The 23,879-nt window shown below is 40.0% G+C and overlaps 1 protein-coding gene and 1 long non-coding RNA gene across 3 annotated transcripts in view; one reads left to right on the forward strand and one right to left on the reverse strand.

Annotated features, from left to right (window-relative positions):
* LOC122521273 (UPF0489 protein C5orf22 homolog) overlaps window positions 1-23,879 on the forward strand; it is a 443,816-nt gene that overhangs the window by 320,030 nt on the left and 99,907 nt on the right. The gene's annotated exons all lie outside the window — the stretch shown is intronic.
* On the reverse strand, window positions 14,292-23,716 carry LOC122521275. The gene is made up of 2 exons (XR_006304717.1): window positions 22,787-23,716; window positions 14,292-17,588 (listed from the first exon to the last, which is right to left on the reverse strand). It is a non-coding gene; the product is annotated as an uncharacterized LOC122521275 (long non-coding RNA).

Consider the following 23,879-nt stretch of genomic DNA (forward strand, 5'->3'; position numbering starts at 1 on the left):
TTTTTTAAAAAAATATCTACCTTACGCTGATTCCTTTTTCTATCGAGAAATCTATATGAACAAAAAATTTAAGTATCCACACGTGTGTACTCGTGCGGTTTGCGATAAGAGTGCAGAACATACGTTATAAATAAAATTAAGAGTGGACTTTCAATAGTTTCTGGAATCAAAATGATGATGGTTCGAATCTATCAATTACTTAATTTCGTTACTTACCAAAACTTTGAAGAATTGACGTATTCACGATGAGAAGAGGATGACTCAAAAATTGTTGATAAATTTGATTCTTCTCTTAAAATATATTCTCTCTCATTCAAAATTTCTTTCATCATGTTTGTTTTCTTACGTAGCATTTTGTGGGCCTTACTTTGGCATTTTGTCATACCCTTTCGAAAGAGAAATTTTAACGAAGAGAGAAAGAAAACACAAGCTATAATAGCTCATTGTCTTTCCATCCATCTATCTCTCTTTCTCTCTCTCCCTCTCTCCTTTCTTTCTTCTTATTGCACATAATCGTGCGTTTAACAAGACGAAAAAATCGCGATTCTGAAGATCTTTCGGCAAGTCCAAAAGCACGGTATGAAGTTCCTACTTTCTGAACACTACGTAGGAACTCTATACCTCGCTGCTGGATCTTTACCATATTCTTTGGGCCCTGGTATTCTCGATATTTCTTCTCTCTTCTGTATTCCTTCATCCGTTAGTTCCGTCAGCTTAATTATAATAAGTCCCAACCTTTACCCCCACTCTGATATCTTCAGGATGATGAAATAATTCTGGAATAGTAACATTCACGAGCCATCCTTGAATACAAATTCTTTTTATTAGATCGAAAAGATCGATTCTAATTTCGTAATGCAATTTTAGTATAGAGTCGAGAAGACCGCGTTAAGCAGCAGTAGTCATTTAATAAAACCTACTCGTTCGAAGGCTCGCGAAGAACTGAAGTGTAGTCTCTCCGTGACCATCGGGGTAGAAGCATGTACGCCAAAGCACACACAGCCCTGTGATTTCCCCTACTTCTTCCCAAGTCTGGCCGCGACAGTGACGCCTCTGCCGGTGAAGAATGACACGATGACGACTACAACGATGTTGCACAGGAGGCCCAAGAATAAGAATAAGTGGAAGAAGAAGAACAAGAAGAGGAAGAAGAATTGAAGAAAAAGTTGAGAGAAAGAACGATGAGAGGAAAGATAGGACGACGTGATCCAGACGCTATTACAGACTCTTCTTCTCTTTGCTTTCCTCTTCATCTTCATCTTCATCTTCTTCTTCTTTTTTTTCTTCTTACTCTTATTCTCATTCTATCTAGAGCACGTTTGATCATGAGAAAATAAGAGTTCTAAAGTAAATACGATTTCTTTCATACTTTTTTTCGTTCTAATTTACCTTTTCTCTCTCTCTCTTTCTTAGTTAGGATAAATTTGAAGGAATAAAATATTTAGTAAATCATTATGTAGTCCTTATATGTACATTGATTATCGACGAGAAAATTATATCGTTCTCGTTTGGTAGGATCTAACCACGGTAGCTATCAGATACGATAGAAAGGGAAGAGAAGTAGGAGGAGAAATAGAAGGAGGAGAAGATACGAGCGTAATCGACGATGATCTCGCGTTCAGGAGGAAAGTCGAGTCAATTGAATGATTCGATTATCGGCTGATTAATACTATCGATCGCTCTTCGCTCGCAGTTAAACGCATTAGCTTGGTCAATGCGCGACAACTCGCACCACACGAAGAATGACTCACAAACACGATATCATTATCGTTCAGATTGTTATTTACATAAAGTTGCTTCTCAACGAGTTCCCAACGAGTTCTCGACTAATTTCGCACTTCTTTGCGTTTGCCAGGATGAAAGAGTAAAAGAGATTCTAGAAAACGACGAATGATACCTAATTTGGTAAGAGGAAGGAAGAGGAAGGAAAAGGAAGAATCGTTTTACGACGAGAGAACCGACTCGTAAAGTGGCAACGCTGCTACTCGTGTGTCGATGCCCTCTTATTCCCTCTTCTTTGGATTCCCTCCATGCGTGGGAAAGTTTTTTCTTCGAAGGAGAGGACCTGCACGCCCGCATCAACTCGACCTCGATGGTCCACGTTTGACCCCGATTTTCGGTCCCTTTCTCTTTTTTTTCTTCAATTCAACCCAAGTTAACATTGAAAATTCGTTTAAACTCCCTCTTTTGACTCTTCGTATAAAAAATCCTACTTTTACCCACTTGTCCTTAAATTTATCAGACCAGGATAGAAAACAATAAATTCGCTTCTAAGTTTCTAAAAAATAGTTTCTAGAAGAAAGATTATGTCAAGTTTAACTTTAATAGTAGGATATAAGAAGAAATAAGACAAAAAAATGGTTCCTGATGGGAGGTATGACGACAGTAGTCGGTGTGGTACGTAATTAACGTTAGTCAAGGTTCTAAACATTTGCACGATCCTTGAGAGAGATCGCAAGGAGAGCTGAGACAAAAACTAGTTATCCTTTCATCGCTTTGTCGATTTTTTTTCTATCGTTAGTGTTTTTCTTCCGTCGTTTTAACTCGATTGAATTTTTTTTTCTTAACGTTATGAGAACAAACTAGACTATCGTATTCGAAGCTGTTACATCAGAAAAATAGTCGAAAGATCTTAGATTTGTAAAGAGAAAGAGACGTCTTTGGTATATCAGACGCAGTATGGAAGAATGATAAAGAAGAAGTAGAATACGAAAATAAAGACCGAAGAGAAGATAGAAAACGTGTGAGTAACTGAGTGAGAGAGAGAGAAAGAGAGCCCTCCGGGAGATCAAGGTTGCAAAGTAACTCTGATGACGCAATCGCCTGCAGCTGCATCCGGCGACATCTAATTGCTCTCGCCTCGTCATGCCAGCGGCATTATATATCGTTGCCAAGCGATGTCTTTCTCTCTCCTTCTCACTCTTACTATTTTACTCACTCGCTCAGAAGTTCCTCACCCACTGCCATTCGCTGGACCGAGGATGATCGTTTCTCCCGGTTCATCATCGTCGTCGTCGTCGTCGTCGTCGTCGTCGTGCCAAGAAGAGACTCGAAGAAGAAAAACAAAAATCTTTCGTTAGGACTTGTCTGACTCATTTCGAGAAACCTACGAAAACTCCATCTTCTGATTTGTGGCTTTCTCGTGGATCGGACCAACGACGACGAGATCAATTTCTTTTACTCCCGTTAGAACACTTTAATCGTAATCCTCCGCTCTTGTCAACGCAAATGACGTGCAATCGATCTTCTTCCTTCTTCCGCATCGTTCCTTCCCTTATATATATTTTACTTCTACCATATATTATCTAAAATGCACTAAAACTCGTCGAATTTCTTTGCTCACTCATTCTCTTCTACCTCGGCTTGGACGTGGCGCGAGAGTTGCCTTTTCTAATTTTACTCGTACCAACACTTGGAAAGTTTCTTGACGCGAACGAAGGAAGTAGCGATATATTTATTTCTCAACTCGCGTAGGAATACGTTCGTTTCTGTCGAATGAATTATTCAAGATACGCTTCGCGAAGAGAATACCGATTTTACTTCTTAAGGAATATCTTCTTTTTAAAGAAAAACGAAAACTTGTCATCGATGAGTTGGCATACGCGACGCGTGAAAAATATCGAACCAAGTCCTACGACAGATAAGATAAACTTATGTTGGTGTCTTTCTTTCTCTCTCTCTCTCTCTCTCTCTCGTTCTCATAAAATTCTCCAAAAAAGAAATCATCGTCCGCAATAATAATTCTCTTTCTGCTTGATATCGATCTTCGATCGCGGTTCGTTCGGACGTAACTATGTTGCAATTTCAAAGATGACTCGGCGAATAAACAAAACCATTCGCGAATCATTCCATTGCCGTCGATGGAACTCGTTCGCGAGCTGAACCAAAGAAAAAAAGAAAGAAAGAAGAAGAAAGAGAGATTCGGTATAAAGATACGATTGGATCAACTTGAGAAAGAAGTAGAAGGAAAACAGTTGGACCGGTTTCAAGGTGAACGCCGGAGATACTTCACGTGTGGTAGACATTAAAATCAACGTGGAAAGTGGTAGATGTGAATGTCCCATATTCATCTGTTTTCCTCATCTTTCTTTCAGATGAGATAAGAAACGAAGCGAACCTTCTGATAAAGCGACGAGTTACGTACATATCTACTATCAGCACTTGGAATAAATAGAGTTCGGATAAATGGAGTTCTACGGTATTTCGACTTCCTATCGCTTACCATCGCGCTGGACGCTCGATCCGTGATAGGAATACCGAAGAAGAACTCACGACCGGTTTCTCTTCTATTCAGACGTCCTACCTTCTCGCGAGAAAGACGCCCGGAAAACAAATCGATTTTCACGCAGAATCATTCGTCTCCGTAGAGACGAGAACTGAACACTGACATCCGCGACGACAGTTCGGGGTGCCACGGCAATCAAACTTGTCGAGAAGTCGAGATAGGGATGAATAAAGGGAGCAAGAGAAAGAGAGAGAGAGAGAAAGTGAAAGAAAAAGAGGAAAAGTGGGTAGAGGGGTTTTTTCAAGCGTTGGCACATCTACGAAATTATGGAACTCACTGGAAGCCTTGGCCATTACTCGGCTGCCAAAGGAAAAAAACGAACTAGTTGAAAGATGTTGAATGAGAAGAAGTGAGAAAAAGAGCGAGAGAAGGAAGAAGGGACTTCCTTCTCGCCTTTACAACACGTAAAGCGAAACTTTAATACTCGCTTGGCACTCTTCTTCTTCTTCTTCTTCAAAAATTCGACGCAAGGATACGCACGTAAAAACGCCTACATGGATGTTATAGGTGCTTGTTTCCTCGTCGAGGGGAAGAATAAAGAATAAAAGAAGGAAGGAAGGAGGAAAGGACCAACGCGGCCCATCGGCCCTTCTCTTTGGCTTCAAGAGTATGCTCGATCTTCACTTTCCCTGTCTCTTCTTTCGTCCCTCTTCTTCTGCCTCTTGGCACGAAATATAGATAAGATTTCGTTCATAGTACCGGAGGTATTGAATCCACTAACACTAGCATCGTCAACACCAACGGAAGTCAGGACTACAAGAAAATAGTCAGAGGTAATCTTGGGGAAAATACTAAAGCTCCTACAACGAGATATTATTCCAGGCTAACAAGGTGGATATCGAAAATTACCCTATGGAGTACCATGGTTAACGTGATCGACCATGGTGCTTAAATTTTACTCTCCCCTTTTATGAAATAAAAATATATAAAATCCTATTTCTTCCCTGAGATATGCCAAATTATAAAACAGAAATACGAGGATATTTAGGGAATATATAAGTTTTCTTCTATTTTCTCGCTTGATTTACCAATATTCTATTTCAATCTTTTATCTAATTTGTTTTATAATCAGAAAGACAAAAGCTTGATAAATAAATCAGAAAAAAGTAGTTCGTAAAAGATCCAGGATTTTATTCGAGTAGATTACGGAGGAAGCTCAATAAGAGACAAAAAAAACAAGTACAATATGGAGTGCAATGGTGCGCGCAAAAGTTCCTCGTGTCAATGCAATCGGGAATCGCGATTCAGTCAGAGTACGCAGCAGACACGCGTGTCCCCTTTTTGCCTATACGTGTATATACGCCTGTTTGCGAAAGCCCCGACGACCTTTCGAAAAAAATATCATGGGTGGAAAAGGGTGAAAGAGATAGAAAGAGAAAGAGAGAGAGAGAGAGAAAGAGAGATAGAGAGAAGCTCGTGGATGGCGGGGAACCCCTCTACGTTAATGCCACGTTGCAGAGGGCAGCGTCCTCGTGTGTATACCCATGCGGTAGCGAAAAGGATGGGAGATCCACACTGCGAAAGTGGGATGAAAACCCCTCGAAATCGAATCAATTAAGCCACGTGCTGCCCCTCCACCCTGCATCCTCTGACGTTCGAAGCCTAACGATTGGATCCGATTGGGTCGATCCAAAGCTTTTCCCAAAATGGAGAAAACTCTCTTTTAGTCTTTCATTAAGGGATGGGAGAAAAGTACAGGGGTTTGCGGAAACGGGAAAAAAAATATTTTTTTATTACTACAAAAAACGTGGCTCGTTTCTCGCAACACATTTTTATCGAGAGCGAGCGTGATTCATCGAGCGAAATCTAAATCCACGAAAGAGAAAGTTATGACTGCGAGGAGAAGCTTGCCGTGAGCGGTGGGACGTTTAGAAGCAAACGGAACGAAAAGTAGTTATAACTTGGATCCTTTCCGAACTGAGTGTAAACTTTTATAGATGAGAAATTACGAGCCAGAACGTTGGACGGACGATCATGGCGATCGCTAACATTCGATCTAACATCTGTGTCGGTAAATTTGCAGGGAATAAGAGTATCGATAAACGTCACTTCGTTTAAAGGTCCAGCAAATTCTAGTCTCGATCATCTATCATTCTTTCTCTTTCTCTCTCTCTCTCTCTCTATATATATATATATATATATATACCTCGAATAGAACTCGATGTGTTTTGACAAACAAAGAAGTTCGTCGGTAGTTGTTTATCTTGATCTCGTAACTATGTGTACTATACCTATGTATGTAATGCATCTCCTATTCTCAGAGCACTCGTTCCATCGAGGTTTTACACGATGCACAATCCTCTTTCTACATATTGCATCGCGCGTTCCTTTTTTCGCATTAATATTCTACGTACAAATATTTGAGTCACAATAATCGTCAGACATCTAAGTTATTGCGAGACAGTTGACGCGACGGCATGAATATTGTATAACGATGATAATCAATGACCTTGGTGATTCGAAGGAAAGTAAGTAAGAAAGAAGGAAAGCAATGGTCAAAATGAGTTACTTCCCTGATATTTTTCATAGTTTATTCGATTTTACTATCCATCAAATGTACCTCGTATTGTTGTTGGTTTGATAAACAAAAAAGATTTTTCGTACCGTTCGGCAATCATTTCAAAACGTTCACCTAGAAGATAGATACTCGATCGCGATAAGAGAAACGTCGAATTTAACTCGAAACGAACGGACGCGTAAAATGATCAGCCGTTTCGTGGGACTTCGATTTCGAATCCGCGTTGACCCGCGCACGCGGCCTTTCGAAACGCGTCCGTCCGAATCGGTTTATCGCCCGACCGCCTTTTCGGACGATCGTCCGGCTCGGCTTTACTCCATCCGGAAATGGAATTGTACCAGAGTTGCGCGCTCTTTCATCTACCTACCAAAACCTCACCGCTGTCCCTGTGTTGTCCTATTTTTTATTCTATCTATCTCACTTTTCCGCTTATCCTCCCTTTCTTTTCCTCTTTGTTTTCCCAATTTTTCTCTTCCTTTTTTCCTCGTTTTTTTTTTCTTTTTTTTATTTCCCTTCTCTCCTCCATTCCCGAGTACACACATGTACGAGCCGGTATGGCCCGCGTTGGAGAGTAAATACGATGCCACGTCGATTAAAACGTTGCAGAATCTCGCTCGCTTCTGAACGCATGCGGTTTTTGTCCGCTATTTGATTCTTCTTTTTCCCCCGTAATTCTAGTTTCCCTCTCTCGATTTCCGACATTTTTCAAACGTATCGTTTGTTGTATATCGATATCCGCCGTGTTTCTCGTTATCGAACTCGTTAACACCACGTGCTACTGAAGGATTTAAAAGGGCTCTTATCCGATAATTCTTTCCTCGAAAATTTACTCTTGTCGAAGTTGAAGGGTTGAAGGAAATGCAACCAAGCGAATTTTTAATCAGATTTCGTCGAGTCAAAGCCAAACGCGTCTACGTCGCAACGACGAACGTGAAAAGTAAAAGCCAAAGAAGAAAGAAGAAGAAAAAGAAAGAAGATAAAATAAGGGGAAATAAACGTATAGAAAGGGGAAAGTTTTGGTAGACGAGTACGCGAGAAAACGTCGAAACCCCATAAAGTCCGGACCATCGAGCTGCGAGCTCGTCGACGAGCTGTCGGGCTTCGGGATGACCTTCCTCGTTTATTTAATTATCGATTGAGCTTTAGCATGCGTCCCTCCACCCTTCGTGTTCGTGTCGACGACGCAACGATGAGGAAATTCTCATTCGGTAACATCTAAGTTTGAAAACAATAAGCCTCGTAAATAGAGATTAGATTAATATTATAACATCAAGTCTTTTTTCCCTTTAGAAAGAAAAAACAAGAAAAAACTTGGAAAATAATTCGATATATCGAAAACTCCGAAACATTTCCCATCTACATTGTATTCGTTGGTAATAAGTTATTGGAAACTTAATCGAGGGTTCATGTAGGTGCGTATAAGGGTGGGGATAGGGAAGGACACTCTTTTCAAGCAGGCAAAGCAGGGCGGTCTGTTGGAAGTACATCGCACACGCGGCATTTATTGTTGGAAAGTAAAAGGGACCACCCTCGCTGTGGTACGAAACGCCATTTTTATCGTGAACGCACCACGCCCGTAGCCAGCCTCTCCCATCCTCTTTCGCCCGTTCGCTCGCCCGTTTTCTCACTAGCTCGCTTGCTCGCGCACATACATACACCCTCTCGTACGGTTCAACTTCCATCCGACAATTCGCTCGATCATTCGATTCGTACCGTTTAGTCTCGATGCGTACAAACAAGCGACTCTTTTGAATTTTTTTTCATTACTCTCGTTTTCTCTAACCAAACGACCTAGAAAATTTTATTCTTAATAATCACTTTCCCATATAAATTCTTACTCGTCAAACTATACTTCTTATATTTCGTTATATTATTACGTTTATCATCGTTATTTTCTATATATTTACATTTTATTTTAATTATTATTTTATATATTCAAAGCTTAGCACAATAAATATTGTTTTAATTGTGTATACGTCTGTCTTTTGTTTAGCCGTAAGCACTATATAACTAGCAAAGAGCTTAAATGAAAATGCTGTACAACGCGCGACAATCGTCATCACCATCTCCGCCGACATGTATCGCTCGACTAGCTGTACCAGTGAACAAAAAAATTGTCAATCGTCGCGATTCAATTTAATTACCGGCGTCCCGACGCTTTCCACACAAGTTTCAAGACACGCCTCGATGAAACGCGAAATCGTCCATTGTTTCATTCGCTCCCGATTCACTCTTTCAAAGCGATCGTTAATTACGAGGATGCAACGAGACACCATCACCCTCCTCTCTCTTTTTTTATCTTTCTATTTCTATCTCTTTTAACACACTCGTTCTCGCAAATGCCGAGGGTACGAAGGGGAACCCTGGGGTCGGCTCACCTCGTAAACACGATCCGACGATCCGTCGTTACACAGGGAAGTTAGCATCCCCCTATTAGCATATTATAGTAAGAGAGTATACGTGCAAAAGTGTGAGGGGAATAGAGAGAAAGAAAGAAAACTGACACGGTAGACAGTAAACTAGACAAGTAACAGTCACCACGGGTAATCTCGCTCGCAGGATACGACACGGCGATAATCATAACTCCACTCGCGCGACATACAAATTGTTAATTTCTGCCGCGGACGTTACTCGGTAAGTTCGACCTAGGAAACTTCGTGTACCGTCGCCACGTTTAAGATGTCTCTACGACGAACGAGTCTCATCCGATCGTATCTTTTAAACTCGTTGAATTTTATATATCATTATCTATACTTTGATCAAATATTCAATAAAAAGAGGAAAATCGTCAAGGGAGAAAAAGATACCGCTTGCGTCTTTACAAATAATCTTTCCGTCAAATTCTGATGGAAAGTATCGAAAAACGTTCGGCTTACCGACTTGAATGAGATCGAACGGCTATCGATCTCGTTTCACGTTTCTTTTTATGAAATACGAACGACAGAGCTAGTACTTCTCTCAAGTCGAGTTGAAGCCTATTGATGACTAGTCGCGAGCACAAGGCGCCAGAAGCTATAAAATTTTTCGTTTTTGCGGAAAAACCGGTATTATAATGAGAGACGTTCTTCCAATAGTTTTCTTCGTTAGGTCGATACACTCGCTTTAAGGTGAACACTGCCCTTCTCTCATTTCTCAATATTCTCAAAGATGTCTCGAACTGGTTCCAAGTTGGACGCGCAACGATATCAGGGCCTCATCGAACTCCTTGCATTTTATTGGGACTGTAAACGAAGCTTGATTTAATATCAGTCGTAAACACGTATCACGAAAGCGCTTACCCGAGGCCACTCTCGTACACTTTGGTACCCCTTTACGTCTGTTGATAACGCAAAACGCAAAACGCACCGGTGATTACAGCCTTCCGCGAATTTAAATTGCCGACGACTCCGCTTGTATCGCGTGACATCGCCAACGACCGCAGTTAACCGCGAGTCTCTCTCTCTCTCTCTCTCTCTCTCTGTATCTATCTATCTTTCTCTTTCTCAATGTTTTTCCTTTTCTCTGCTTCTCTTAACTTTCAAAGAAAATAAGAGAGAGAGAGAAAGAAGATGAGAAGAACCTCGAGCCAATGATCTAAACTATGAAGAAATTCCACTCTAGAAGGAAGAATTTCTAACGAGTTTCACAGATTTTTCTTAAATAAACCGACTCCTCGAAGTTTTTGATTCGTTGTCGCGTCGTTATCTCTTTTATCTCTTTACCGCCAAAAAAATGTCTAATCACTGGACGTTTCCTTTACGACAGGCTCGTTGTTAGTCCTGCAGCACAGAGATACCAAATAAAAGAATTCCTTTTACGATTGTACAAGAACGTCGTATCGATCGGTAAAGATAGTTCTGTATTTTCGTATCTCTTTTCTTCTATCTACTACTTTGTATTTTTATAACGTGTAAACGAGGGAAGAACGCCATAGGATAAGGCATAAGGAAGAGAAAGGTAGGGAGAAAAAGAGAGAGAGAGAGAGAAAGAGAGAAAGTGAAATATTCGAAGGAAAGGAACGAAGTAGGTGGTGAAACCATGTCGATAAAATCGAATCACCGCCTACCTTAAATTTCATAGGGAGCAACGAATAGCGGTCGAGCGCTTGTCCATTAAATTCCGCCATTTTCTATACAGCGGGAGGGGTGTCTCGCTTCGTCGCAACCGAAACTGAAGGCGTACGTGCTCGTCCATAGCGTATGTGCGTGTGTATAAGTGTGTGTTATATATGGGAGTGTGTAAGAGCGTAGCGTGGTAAGAAAAAAGACGGGGGAGAAAGAAAAGAATCAGAAAAAGAAGATAAAGAGAGATGTACGCGGAGATATGTATATACAGTGTAAATTACTAACTCACGAGGAGTACTTATACGTGAGAAAGAAAATGAGATAGAAAAAGACGAAAGAAAGAAAAAAAAAGAGAGAAAAATAGATAGATAAATAAATAGATAGATAGTTAGGCAGATAGAGAAGAAAAAAAGAGAAAGAAGGAGGGAGTGGGAGCGATAAAAAATAAGGTGTTATCGCAACGAGGAAGTCGGCGTTTCGCGGTTGCGTGCTTGGCGTGAGGTGACGTCAGACAAGATGGCCGCAGCCCTCTCTTTCATCACGCAAGGCGCGCCCGCGCGCGCAAACGCGTCAAGCGCAATGACATCGAAGAGGTTACAGGCCAGATTAAATAATTAGGTAGGGGAAGGAAGAAAGAGAGAGAAAGAGAGAGAGAGAAAGAAAGGTTGATGTGGTCAGGGGTGAACGAAGGCGGAAAAAGTGTCCAAGAGGATGGACGCTCGTTTAATAATAATCTATAAGCCAACGAACAATGCTTGTGTCGCTTCTTTCGTGCGAACAAAATAAAATTTAAAATAAAAAAAAGGGGAAAATGGTGCAAAACAAATGCGAGAATTTCAAGACGATAAAGCGTTCTCGATAAAAATACGTTCCAAAAATAAACGACGGCCGTAGGCGGCTATCATTATCCTCTTTCGGTTTCGACACTTTGTTCTCTCCTACTCCGATCGCTCATTTTCACCTGTGCCCACAATCGATGGCTCGCGCGTGCGCTCGCGATCGCGCGCGCTAACTGGAAATAACGTTGTTTGTTGTTTTAACGATGTTTGCGCAATCCGTAATAAATATAAGTATATAGATACCCATATAGATAGGTCTATAGATAGGATATATCTACTTGATATTAATGATTAGCGGCGAAGCGTTGTTGGATCTCGTATCGAACGATAGAAAAGATAATCTCGTTCACGCGCGATAAATACGTTTCTCTTTCTTTCTTGCTTTTCACAAAGAATAAATCAAGGAGAAAATGGCGTTTCGACATTTCAACGCTCGGAGTAAAAGGCCGTATTGGTATTACTATTGCTTGTGCTGCTGCTGCTGCTTCTAAGGCAGACCGATATGTCTTTTTTCTGTATATTTCTTTTTTCTCTTTTCTTTTTCCGTATTTCTCTTTCTCTCTCTCATGCTCTATCTATATTCGACATTTCACGGCGAACGGTGAAGCGTTATCGATCATTGTGACTTTTTTCACGTACATTATTGATAATCGTTCGCTTCGGTGTTATCGAGATTATCTCGTAGATTGCAAATTCGATCTATAAAAGGCGAAACCGACCGGGAAAAGGCGATTGTTAAAGACCGACATTAACGAAAGTTTAACATCGAGTTAACGACGCGACACGCTGAGCTGGTAACCCATAAACGAGAATATACCGATGCGCGCGCACGCCGGGGTTGAAAAGAGGTAGTTTAAAAGAAAGAAAGAAAGAGAAAGATCAAGAGTAAAAGAGTTACGAGGAAAAAGGGGAGGAATCCGCGAAAGCCACCCCTTTCGTATGCAAATTTTGGGACACCTGGAGCTAAGGGCCGCATGCAAATTCATCCGAGGACCATCCATCCGATCAGGCCCGAATTTTCTTCCCCATGTTCCTGCAGTGCTTTTACAAGCTCTTACAATTTTACCTCTCTATCTTATATCTTATTCTATGCAAAAAGGAATTAACGATTCGTTAATTTTCAACAAATAACATTACGTATTCCTAAATCTTATTATCTAAGATATTCTGTCTTTGAATTAACGATACACTCTCTTACTCTTTCTTACTCGTAAATCTCGTTTTTGTTCACAAGATGCCGCATGCTTTTCGCGATGCGTCGTTCCATTCAAGCGAATCGTTAACGATCATGCATTCACCCATCGATATTCAAAATATCTGCATACATGCCTAACTGACAGAAACAAAAAGAGAGAGTGAAAGAGAGAAATACTGATTAAGCCTAGCGATCAGAAAAGTTATAACACGTAGTAGACAACTGACGATATCTGCGATATCGATGATTTCTTGACACTATGGTACACAAATAAATTAGTATCATAAGATAATGAGATAATTCTCTTGGAATGATCATCGTGATACGAACGATAACGAACCATCTCGGACTTCCTCTCTCACCAGCCCTCTCATTCCCTCCTCACCCTCGCTCTTCTCCTTCTCCTCTTGTATTAACCGCGCCACGTCGTTAAGGATAATTTATTGCCCGCTCTGTTGCCGCGCCATAACTCATTGCATTTTGCGTGCAACGTATCTCAAGTTATTTGTTCTATGGAAACGTATGCGTGTTGGTATAATATAGCGTGCTTATAAGCGAGTCGTTCGAGCGTTCCAACGACTCCTACCGTTTTCCCTCTTTTCGCCGCGTTCGTTAACTCCTCCTCCTCCACTCCTTCTCCTCCCACCTCATAAGAGATGAAGAAGACGTAAACAACACCGTAGATATCATTCGTTCTATGTGTTATCCGGTATCAAACGCGGTCGCTTTGTTTTCATTCGATTATTATATCTGAAAGTAATGGGACGGTAATATTGTAAAATGGAAACGTTACACAAATAATTTCTTTTTCTACTCTTGTCTTATTTACGCACGCTTTTAAATGCTCTTTATTGTAAAAAAAAAAAATCTTATTTGCTATAACGATGTAAACAGTAAGAGTACATGAACTGGAAGGAATAATCGGCAACACTCTGTTCTAAAAAAAAATAGCTTGATTACCTAGATTTTAATGATCGGATACGCGTGCATCTCTCATTTGATACTTCCACGAAAAGCATTACTCGCTTATATAGAGATATTTACCTAAGCGTATATATTTATCGTTGAGATGAATTGACGCTTATATGCCTATCCTTCCCCCTCCGAAACCCCCATCTTTCACGATTTTCATGTTAGTCGAGAGAGAGAGAGAGAGAGAGAGCTTATGTATACTTGAAAGAAGACGAGCTAACGAACCGTTCTCTGGTACGTTCAACCTAATTATTTTCCACGATAACGAGCGCGACACGCTAATTGACGAACCACGAGCCACCGGCGTCTATTGCTATTCGTAACGTTGAGGCGATATCCCTGAACCACATTATTTCCTCTCTTTCTTTACTTCTTATATAAATTCATACCACGGTTTTGCTCGTTTCTCTTTGCCTGTTGATTTTATTTTCCTTTTTTATTTTTGATTGAATTTTTTAGTAGACATCCGCAAATATTTCTTCGTAAATTAAAAGACACTTTAGCCAGGAATATATTTCATCAAAATATACGATTCTACGAATAAATATTTCAATTTCTGCGAACTTAAAGTTATAATTAATGAAGTTTATAAATTCTATAGTTTATAATATAAATTTCTATTCGAGACAGTATAGTTAGAAGAAGTTTCTCTGAATTCAGAATATGATATTGCGAATTATTGTTTCCATCGAGCATAACATTTTGAAAATTTATATCCTTCTTTGAAAAAGCAATAGAGGTCAGTACGATTAAAATTTATCGTCATTTTTAACAAAGTTACTTGGAAGAAAAAGAAAAAAAATTCGACTATTTTCTCGAAAAATACAATTTATAGTGTCGTAAAATCTTCGATAATAATCACACGATATAAGAAATTATCGAAAATCAAAATATACCTTTGTTATAAGGTATTCCCATTGTACGGAAATAAGAAATAATTTTATTTCGTGGCGTTCGATCTTTTACGATCGGCCATTTACGATACAAACTTTAACGCAGCGCGAGCGCATCACGTTTACCGATCGATAATGTTTTTACTAAAGTTCGCGTGATGTTAAACCTCTCGTCAGTCTCATCCTCTGCCTTCCATAATCCGCTGCCTTCTCTCATCCAACTCCCTCTTATTTCCTTTCACTCCTTCTCTCTCTTTCTCTTTCTATCTCTTTCCTTCAGCTTTTATCGCCATTGCGTGCGCCGTGCTACATGACGCTCTGGAATTTTTTAATGGTGTCCCATTGCGCGAAGGTTCGTTAAATTTCGCGAAGAAATACGGCTCGTTCTACCGGTATTCGCAGTCGTAAACTCGTCCCGGTCTTAAATTTTTTTTTAATAAGAATGAGCCCTAAGAACTCTTAACAGGATCATTACCGTTATTAACGTCATTGTCTCGCTAGAAAAAAATGAAGGGAGAGAAAGAGAAAGAGAAAGAGAAAGAGAGAGAGAGAGAGAGAAAGAGAAAAAACAAGTCAAATGGGAGAAACCAAAAAAGATGCGAAAGATAGAATATAGCTTTTAGGGTAGTTTGTGAAGTTACCGTAAAGTTATTCCGACTTATGGGAATATATGTGATTATCGGAAATTTCAAATAAAACGGACATTAGGAAAAAAACAAAGAAATATTTTAATCTTCATGGTCTTTCCGTTATTCGAAGAAAATGGAAACAATATATGATATGGAAACGTTATAATTTGAAAAAACAATGCAGTCAATGCTTCGAATTTATTAGAACTTTGTTATCGCTTCTTTAAAAGCTGCTCTCGCCCTCTCAATGGCTAGCTGCGTCCAAATCAGTAAAAACGAAGCGATTGACTCGAATCGGCGGCAACAACGGAACTTAAATCACGGAATCGAGACATGAGCTCACCCCGCATTCGTCGAGTCATTGGCCCCAGCTACCCAGCGATAAAGTCGAACGTAAATCGTTATCTTTATTGTGCCACACGATCCTCTCTCTCTCTCTCTCTCTCTCTCTTTTTTTCTCTCTGTCTTTCAACTATGTCTGGATTTCGAAATCGACGTCGTTCCGAGAGAAGCAACCCGTTTTTTTTCTTTTTTGCCGCTTGGTTTTTATCGCGGACCAAACTGAGCTAGCTATCATCTTCTTCTTCTTCTTCTTCTTCTTCTTCTTCTTCTTCCCCCCCCCCTCTTCGCTCTTCAGTAAAGAAGTAAAATAAGAGAAGAGAAAAAAGAAGTATGGGAACCATGGTACGTCGTTTACTTTTTTACGAATATCAAAGAGTTGACGGTCCTAACTATTTTTAAAGCGATTTCGAATGGATTCTATACATATGGGGGAGGGGTGAAACAGAGAAAAAAAAATAATTTTTAAAATTTAATTTTAAATTAGAAGGAGAACAACGAGATTTCGACGAAGCGAGTTATTTTCAAATCCGTCAAATTCGTGCATTTTACGACTTGCCATTGCGGTGCTTCTCCTTCTGTTCCAGTTTATCTTTCTCTTTTTCTGTCTTTCTCTCTCCTTCTTTCTCCTCTCTTTAGATTTTGTTCTTTCTTTAACATAAGAACGAAGTCAAGCACGCAAGGAAAGTCAAACGTTTCCGACATACGTACGTGTATAATACATACAACTCTCGCGGCAGTGATGGCTCGTGTGAGTGACCAAGCGACGTCCATAATTAATGATAATTGTTCAACTAGCTTGATGACTTTAATTAAAGGCAGTTCTGCAATTCCGCACGCTTTGCGAGCGTATCTCTTTTCTCGGTCGGGCCCGTCCACCCCCTCGGCCTCCGCCGTCGTCCACCCCCCCCCCTATCCGCTTCTCCACTTCGCCCCGAGTCTCATTTTTCAACGTCCCTCTGGCGTCATTAACGTTTCAATGGCGAAATATCGTGCGTTGCTATCAAAACTCGCTATTAGTTTTTATATCGAATATAAAAATTGATAGATACATACATTGTTAAAAAAGAAAAAAGAAAGAAAAGAAAATAGAGAGAAGTTAAAAATAAAAAATTAAACTTTTTCTTTTTTATTCCATTAGAGACGCTATTTTTCCATTTAGTAAATTATTTAAATAATTTCAACCTGCAATCGTTTCAAAGAATAACCGCTCGAGTAGAAATACACAAAACTGGAGAAAAGAAGCGTACTAGGAAAAGGATTTATTTGATCCGTGACACAGCCTGAAATAGTCGGAGTACCAAAGTCGAAGTCAAAGTTATGGTCTCTTTTTCTGCCATCTTCGAGATTCCTTTTCTCGAAAAGCCTTTCGCAGAGAAGAGAAACACCGCGCGCTCTCGGGTCTTGCCATGTGTTTCGAATGAATTTACATGACGTCCCACCGTGTACCTACGTCACTTTTTGCGCTTGTACGCGAGCGCGTACGTGTGCGTCTGTATGCTGGCCAGCATGTGGGCAGAGATTCCCTGCAGCGGCAGATGTTGGACCATCTTCCCGCGGCCCCTTCGAGATATGAAACTCGGCATGATTATACCCTATCAACCACCGAGAGACCAGGGCCGTATCGTTCGGCTCCTATATTCTCTTTCTCTCTCACTTTCTATCCTTCTTATCCTCTTCCACGATTAATCGACTTTTGACAATTATTCGACTCTCATCCTCCGATCAAACTCACATAGGACCGTAGTCTTATTGTTAATATAAAAGCGATGAAGGCTATTCGACATCCCGTGTTTGAAATTTAGCGATCAAACTATTCTTACCGTCCGCACACGAAGAAACACGCATATTCCTTCCGCGAGCATAAAGCTGCGTCTGAAACAAAAAAGAGAAATATATTTGTAGAAGAGAATCATCGATAATCCACTAAATATTTTCATAAACAGATTATTTTCAAGAAAAACGTTGTACAAGAGTGTCACATCTTAATGTAACAAAAGGGAGGGACCATGTAAATTATTTTATTTTTCCTTTTTTTTATGTTATTTCATTTTCGGCAAAAATCGATTTCCGAGCGAAACTCAATTTCATGCTTCGTCCTCGAGCAAGCGCAGCATCTCGCGGTCCTTAACGCATTACGTATTCCACCTCGTGCTCCGCCTCCTCTTATTATTATTGCACCGAGCTTTTTATTTTTAATCCCCGGTCCACCGTCCTTAAGGTTAGGTTATCGAGCTCCAGCATAAGCCAAGCGTTCATTATAATCGCATCAAGAAGACGTAGAGAGGAAAATGAGAGGGAATAGGAGGAGCAAAGGAGAAAGGGCCACTGGCCACAAATTATTCCATGTAATTCCTCCCCAGGATACGTCGACCCTGTCGAAAATTTTACTTTGCTGCATCTGATTTTTTTGTTCTTTTTCGTTTTTTTGTTTCTTCGAATATACTTCGATCGGTCTTATGAAATCACCGACCATCGACCACCTTTCCCAGGACTCGATTTGATTAGAATCAAAGCTTAAAAGCTTTTGTTATTTTAAATAGTAACAAACCTTCTCTAGAAAACCGATACGAGATGTATCGTATTATAATAACATTGAGGCATTATTAATGAGTCTCGTCCTTGAGGGGGTACCCATACCGTAGTCAGAGAAGTTTTGCTTGTCGCGCAGATGGTTCGAGGCGTTCTTCGGTCCAACCCTTTTACCACCGAAAATTCCTTCTAGTACTGGCTCTCTACGAGCGAAGAAAAACGATGGGTCGAAAGCCTATTAATATTCCATAGACCGCGGAACCCCGTGAGAAAGATCTTCCAAAGGGATTTTCTTTCGTTCATTAGCATAAGGTGACGATACTGCAAATTCTCACGAATCCTTTAGAGCCCTTTACCGTCATCTTCAAACTTTTATTTTTCAAAACGAATCTTACCCGTACAAAAAAAAGAACAATAAAATAAAGGAAAGATGAAAAAACAAGGTCGACTGCGGTAGGAAGAAAACATTGTTACGAGAAAAGAAATTGTCTAAAATACGAATAAAAAATGTTAGTACCTTTAAAAGATTATTTTATGGAGATCAAAGGTAGTAATGCTTTAGAAACTTAAATCGGTAGCTTTCAACGCTCGCATAATTACGACTCGAACGAAGAATTATAGACCTTACGGTTCGAAGATCGCTAGAGGTCGACGTATCCCTCCCCTTTCCATGTATATTTCTTTTTTCTACCCTATGAGATTTTCATAAAATTCCCATAAATAAGAGCGTACGGATCGTCCTTATTTATATACAATATTTATACGCTACGCATGACTTGAAGCCGAAACGGAATCGCGTTAAAATTTAACCTCGTGTATGTGAACGTGCCCATGGGTTATACGTATACTGAGAACAGACCTATGAGTATGGCATAGAAGGAATAAAAAAAAATGAAAATAGATAGGGGGAGAGTGCGCTATGCGACACACCTGTGGATCATGCAATATCTTTTCTGTTCCTACCTTTACTGTTTCGTTCAAACGTCGATCTGTCAATGCGATTACTTATGCATGTATTTCTCTCTCTCTCTCTCTCTCTCTCTACATATATATATATATATATATATCTCCATCTCTTTGAAGGTACAAAGTTAAACATACAAAGTGAACGTCGATTTCATTGGAAGCCCGTTAGACATAACGGGGACGGAAAATGCTCCCAACTGCGAAAGTTCTTTTTACTTCGTTCACCTAGTACAAGTGCGAGTTATCATGCGCTTTGAGTTGTAATTAGTGAAAGGATGAAGGAGAGGATTTATTCGTCGTATTCAACGTAAGAAAAATAGTATCTCATCATTGTTTCGTTTTATGCAAAACTCGAATTTTCATAGAAAAAAAAAAAGAAGAAAAAAAACAAATTACAAATATCGTAGACGAATTGGAAAAATAGAGACAGAGATAAAATAGAGGATGAGAGAAAAAGTTGAATCGATAAGAGGCGTAGCTTTTTCGTCGTGAAAAACGAAGAGCAAATATTCGAAGACCTAATTTCGTTACGGCAAGGACCGATGGAAAAAAGCGAGTAAAATTCAGTAGAAGAGCGCAGCGGCGGCGCGGAAAACTCTCTTCCGGTCGCTGGAGTTTCACTTTAAGTCTCTTCGGTATCCATTCGACTGTTCGAAATGCGATGGAAAAAGGGCACGACTGATCTATCGTTGAAATTTGCCAAGGCATGCCAAACTCAATGCTCTCGTACACTCGAGAAAATATACTACTTTCCTGTATATCGAAAGAAAGAAAGAGTAAGTGTGACTGAACAAATTTTGTTGGTAGAAAAAAAGTAAAACGAATCGACGAGAAGACTTGACTTAGTTCGTCAACACTGACTAATAGAGTCTTTTTCTTCTTTGGCGAGATGCTTGAAAATTTGCAAAATTAACTGTCGTTCTATCTGGACGAAGTACCAAAATAAATAAAAGTAAATATCGAAAGGAAACAAAAGAAAAAGAGGGAAGAAGAGAGAAAGAGAGATAGAGAGAGAGAGAGAGAGAGAGAGAACAAGTTCCTACACCATCACCATACCACGACAACTATCACCACCACTCACGATCAGACAAACTTCCTGTCTCGTGCAAATTATGCTAACTCGTGCCAAAGCGAGCTAATGAGTAACAGTGTAAACGGACTCGGTTAAGCTACTAACTGTCCCCTCTCTCCTCTGCTTCTTCTCCTTCTTCTTAGTTCGTGTAGGGTAATTACCTAATTCGGGCATGCGCAATTACCGACGATTAAAGTGTCGCTTTCGACGCAGCCACGACACGTTTTACCAACAGCTGCGAGTGATACGTAAGTACTTATGTATTACGCAGATATTTTTCCTCCTTCTCTCTTCTTCCCCTGATGATCATTAACTAGAGTATTTTAGTAAATTGGTGGAGAAAGAATATATGCTCAAAGAGAAAGTGTGTTATTGCAAGTAATAAGCTAACAATTCTTCAAAGTCCAATGCTCATGGTCGAAAATCCTTCAAAGTGATCCACGACTCGGTGGGATCATTTTTTTCCCTCCAAAGGTAGAAACGAGTTTCGAAGGTACTATGTGGGAACGAAAGATAAAGAGAGAAAGAGAGAGAGATAGAGAGAGAGAGAGAGAGAGAGAGAGAGAGAAGGAGAGCGGTGCTTTGGGATAAATCAAGTGGAAGGTCTGTGTGGGCCAGCGAGTGAAAATATTCGGTCCTCGGCTTTGTACAAGACCGCTGAGCACGGTGATGCTCTACGAAGAGGAAAAAAGGCAAGTAGCCTGGTCGAACGGAGAAGAGAAGAAAAGAGAGAAAGAGAGAAAGAGAGAGAGGATGGGCGGACGGGAGGAAGGGAAGGGGTCGAAAGAAAAAGGATAAGGAAGAAGAAGGCGCAGGCAGGGCACGTTGCAGCAGCAACGACTGAAGATATCAATCAACGGGCGCATTGTGCTCGAGGATAATTTGACGCGCGGCTGAAAAGGCCAGAGCTCAAATTCCACGATCGGATAATGGCCCCTATATGGCCCCGAGGAAGTGGAACCTCAGGGGTATATACCACGATGCAACCAACTTCCACGGGAACCTTCCGGCAGAGCGATCCTCTTCGACGATACCTTTCGGCCCTTTACTGTTCTCGAGCTACGAAAGACGAATCACGAATCGAATAGGAAATTCTTCGAACGCGGGATCTTTAGGGATCCACTTACTCCTTGCTCGCGATTAGATCAAAGATCTTTGATTCAATTCGATTTATTATTAGAAAGTTATTTGATTATCTTACTGGAAAAATTTTACTCGAAGAAGTAATAATTTTTTGTTATAAAAAAAAAGAAAAGAAATATTTAGCTTCGAGGGATGCGTCAGTAAATCGTTTCTCGACGATCGACCGATGACGTGGCACGATTTACGAGAGTGCTGAGCGACGGGCTCGATCATCAAACGCTCTGCGACGTATATTTGACTTGCACGAACGAATCGCATTTCGTTCTTTTTAAACAAGAAATCTATCTGTTCTTTTCTTTTTTTTTTCATTTCTTTCTTTTATCAACGAAGCAGAAAAAGGGATCGCGCACTCGTCGTGCATCGCGTATTTATGACTCGGCAAAGGCACTTTAATGTCCGCGTTTAACGAAAGAACGACTTCGTGATCGTTTCGTAGGATTTCGAAGCGAATTACGAAGAGCGCACGATGTTCCTCGAAAGACTCGACGATATAAAATATTATCGCGATATCCGTCTCTAACGACTCGATCGCGTGTGATTAACATTCTCCTCGATAGCTCGTTCGATATGAGCTCTTCTTTTTCCTTTCTTCAATCTTTTAGCGTTCTTATGTTTCTTTATTTATTTACTTCCCCTTTGAAAAGATCGATCTGATGGATCAATCGTCAGCTAACGAACCGAAAGAACTATTTCAACTCGTTTTATTTCACTGTCGATAATTTCTCTTGAGACTACAAAAAAATTTAAACACCTGCAAGGACCCGTGCCCTTTTTCAAAAGAACTCCAACTAATTTCACCTTACTATGCCGGAAATGTCCAATGCACCATTTAACTCCACACGTCAACAAAATACAGGATTAGATACAGCAGACTATACGTTTGTTGGATGATTCAGGAGCCAACGGTGCTTTTCCCTTTCGACACAATACCTTCTCTCCAAGGGTGAACCTCTTTACTTGAACAATCGAACGAACGAACGAACGAAAGAACGAATGATGCGGTATACAAGAGAAGGTACGAATAAAAAGGCACGTGCCTTTTGATCTTCCCGAAAAAGTTGAACGATTTTACGATTGGTAAAAAAAAGCCCGAAATTTGGATACTCTACAGGTGGAAACTCACTCGTCGATTGGCGCCACTATGTTGTCACAACTATTTCATTTGAATCAATACACTTTCTTCGGATTTTAAAAGATCAAATCTTAAGTTGATCCTCGGAAACAGAATCGATTACAATTCGAGGATCATAAGATCAGAATGGGGAAAATGATCACAATTATATTTAGAAGAAAACGATCATCTTCGCACAGTTCTTTTTTGTTTATTTATTCATTTCAATCAAAAAAATATTTTCCTTACCTCGCAAGTCGTATTTTTGTTCGTCGAAGCAAGTGGCTGTCCGTCGGCGGATACGCGTTCGGATAATTTCCATTTCTTCGTTCAACAAGAAAAAATAATACGCCTGGTTGTGAATATTTTTTTCTTCGAGAAAATATAGATGTGCAGCTTTCTCCCACACGTTTACGTTACGATATTACTACCGCACATTACATATATTGTTTTACTTCTTTCTTAGCAGCACACTGTTTCCTTCATTATTCCCACACGAAAACGAGTTGTGCAAACTGACTCGGATTCAACACCCTTTCCTCATCTCTCATGAGATTATTTTCTTTTCTTTTCTCATTCTTATTCTTTTCCAGTTTTTCAATTTGCATTTATTTTCTTTACGATCGAAAAACTCATCGTTCTTTCATCAACGAGAAAGCAGTTTCCGTTAAATTCGAATACCACGTGCTCCAGCAGGTAAAGTCGCACAAACTTCTCTCGGAATCGTTACAATTCCACTTGAATCTATGTAACACCCGTGTTTTTTCGTTATCCGCGATTTTGTATCTTCCTCGACTTTTCGTTACAACGAAAAATCAAGTAAGAGACGAATAAAATAATTGAATAAAAAAGAAAACTAAAAGACAAAAAATAAGTTGAATAACTTTCGTTGAAAAGAATTTTCATGCACTCTATTTTCCTTCGTCGTTTACAAGATCTTCTGAGGTTGTAAGATGATTCCAAAGTTTTCGATTCGATGATATTTCTCCGTTTCTTCGTTCGAAGATGAGTTCACTTTTTCTTTTTCCAAATAAATCGGCAAAAAGGGAAACTCTGTCCGTCCTTTATTCGAATTCGTCTATCGTCCACGATCTTTCAAAGACGTATTTAATTTTCAACTTCTCTTCCTTTTTCTCTTCCTCTCTCTCTCCCTCTCTTTTTCTCTCTCTCTCTCTCTCTCTTTCTCTCTCTCTCTCTCTCTCTCTCTCTATTTTTCTATATATCTATCTATTTTTCTCTTGCTAAGACCGAAGCACGTATTTTGAATAAATTCTCTTCGGTGACCGAGTATCGCGGACGACAATTTTCAAATTGAAGAAATTCGAAAAAAGGATTAAAAGGA

The sequence above is a fragment of the Polistes fuscatus genome, unplaced genomic scaffold, assembly GCF_010416935.1.
Source record: "Polistes fuscatus isolate 324 unplaced genomic scaffold, CU_Pfus_HIC Scaffold4, whole genome shotgun sequence".
Taxonomy (NCBI): domain Eukaryota; kingdom Metazoa; phylum Arthropoda; class Insecta; order Hymenoptera; family Vespidae; genus Polistes; species Polistes fuscatus.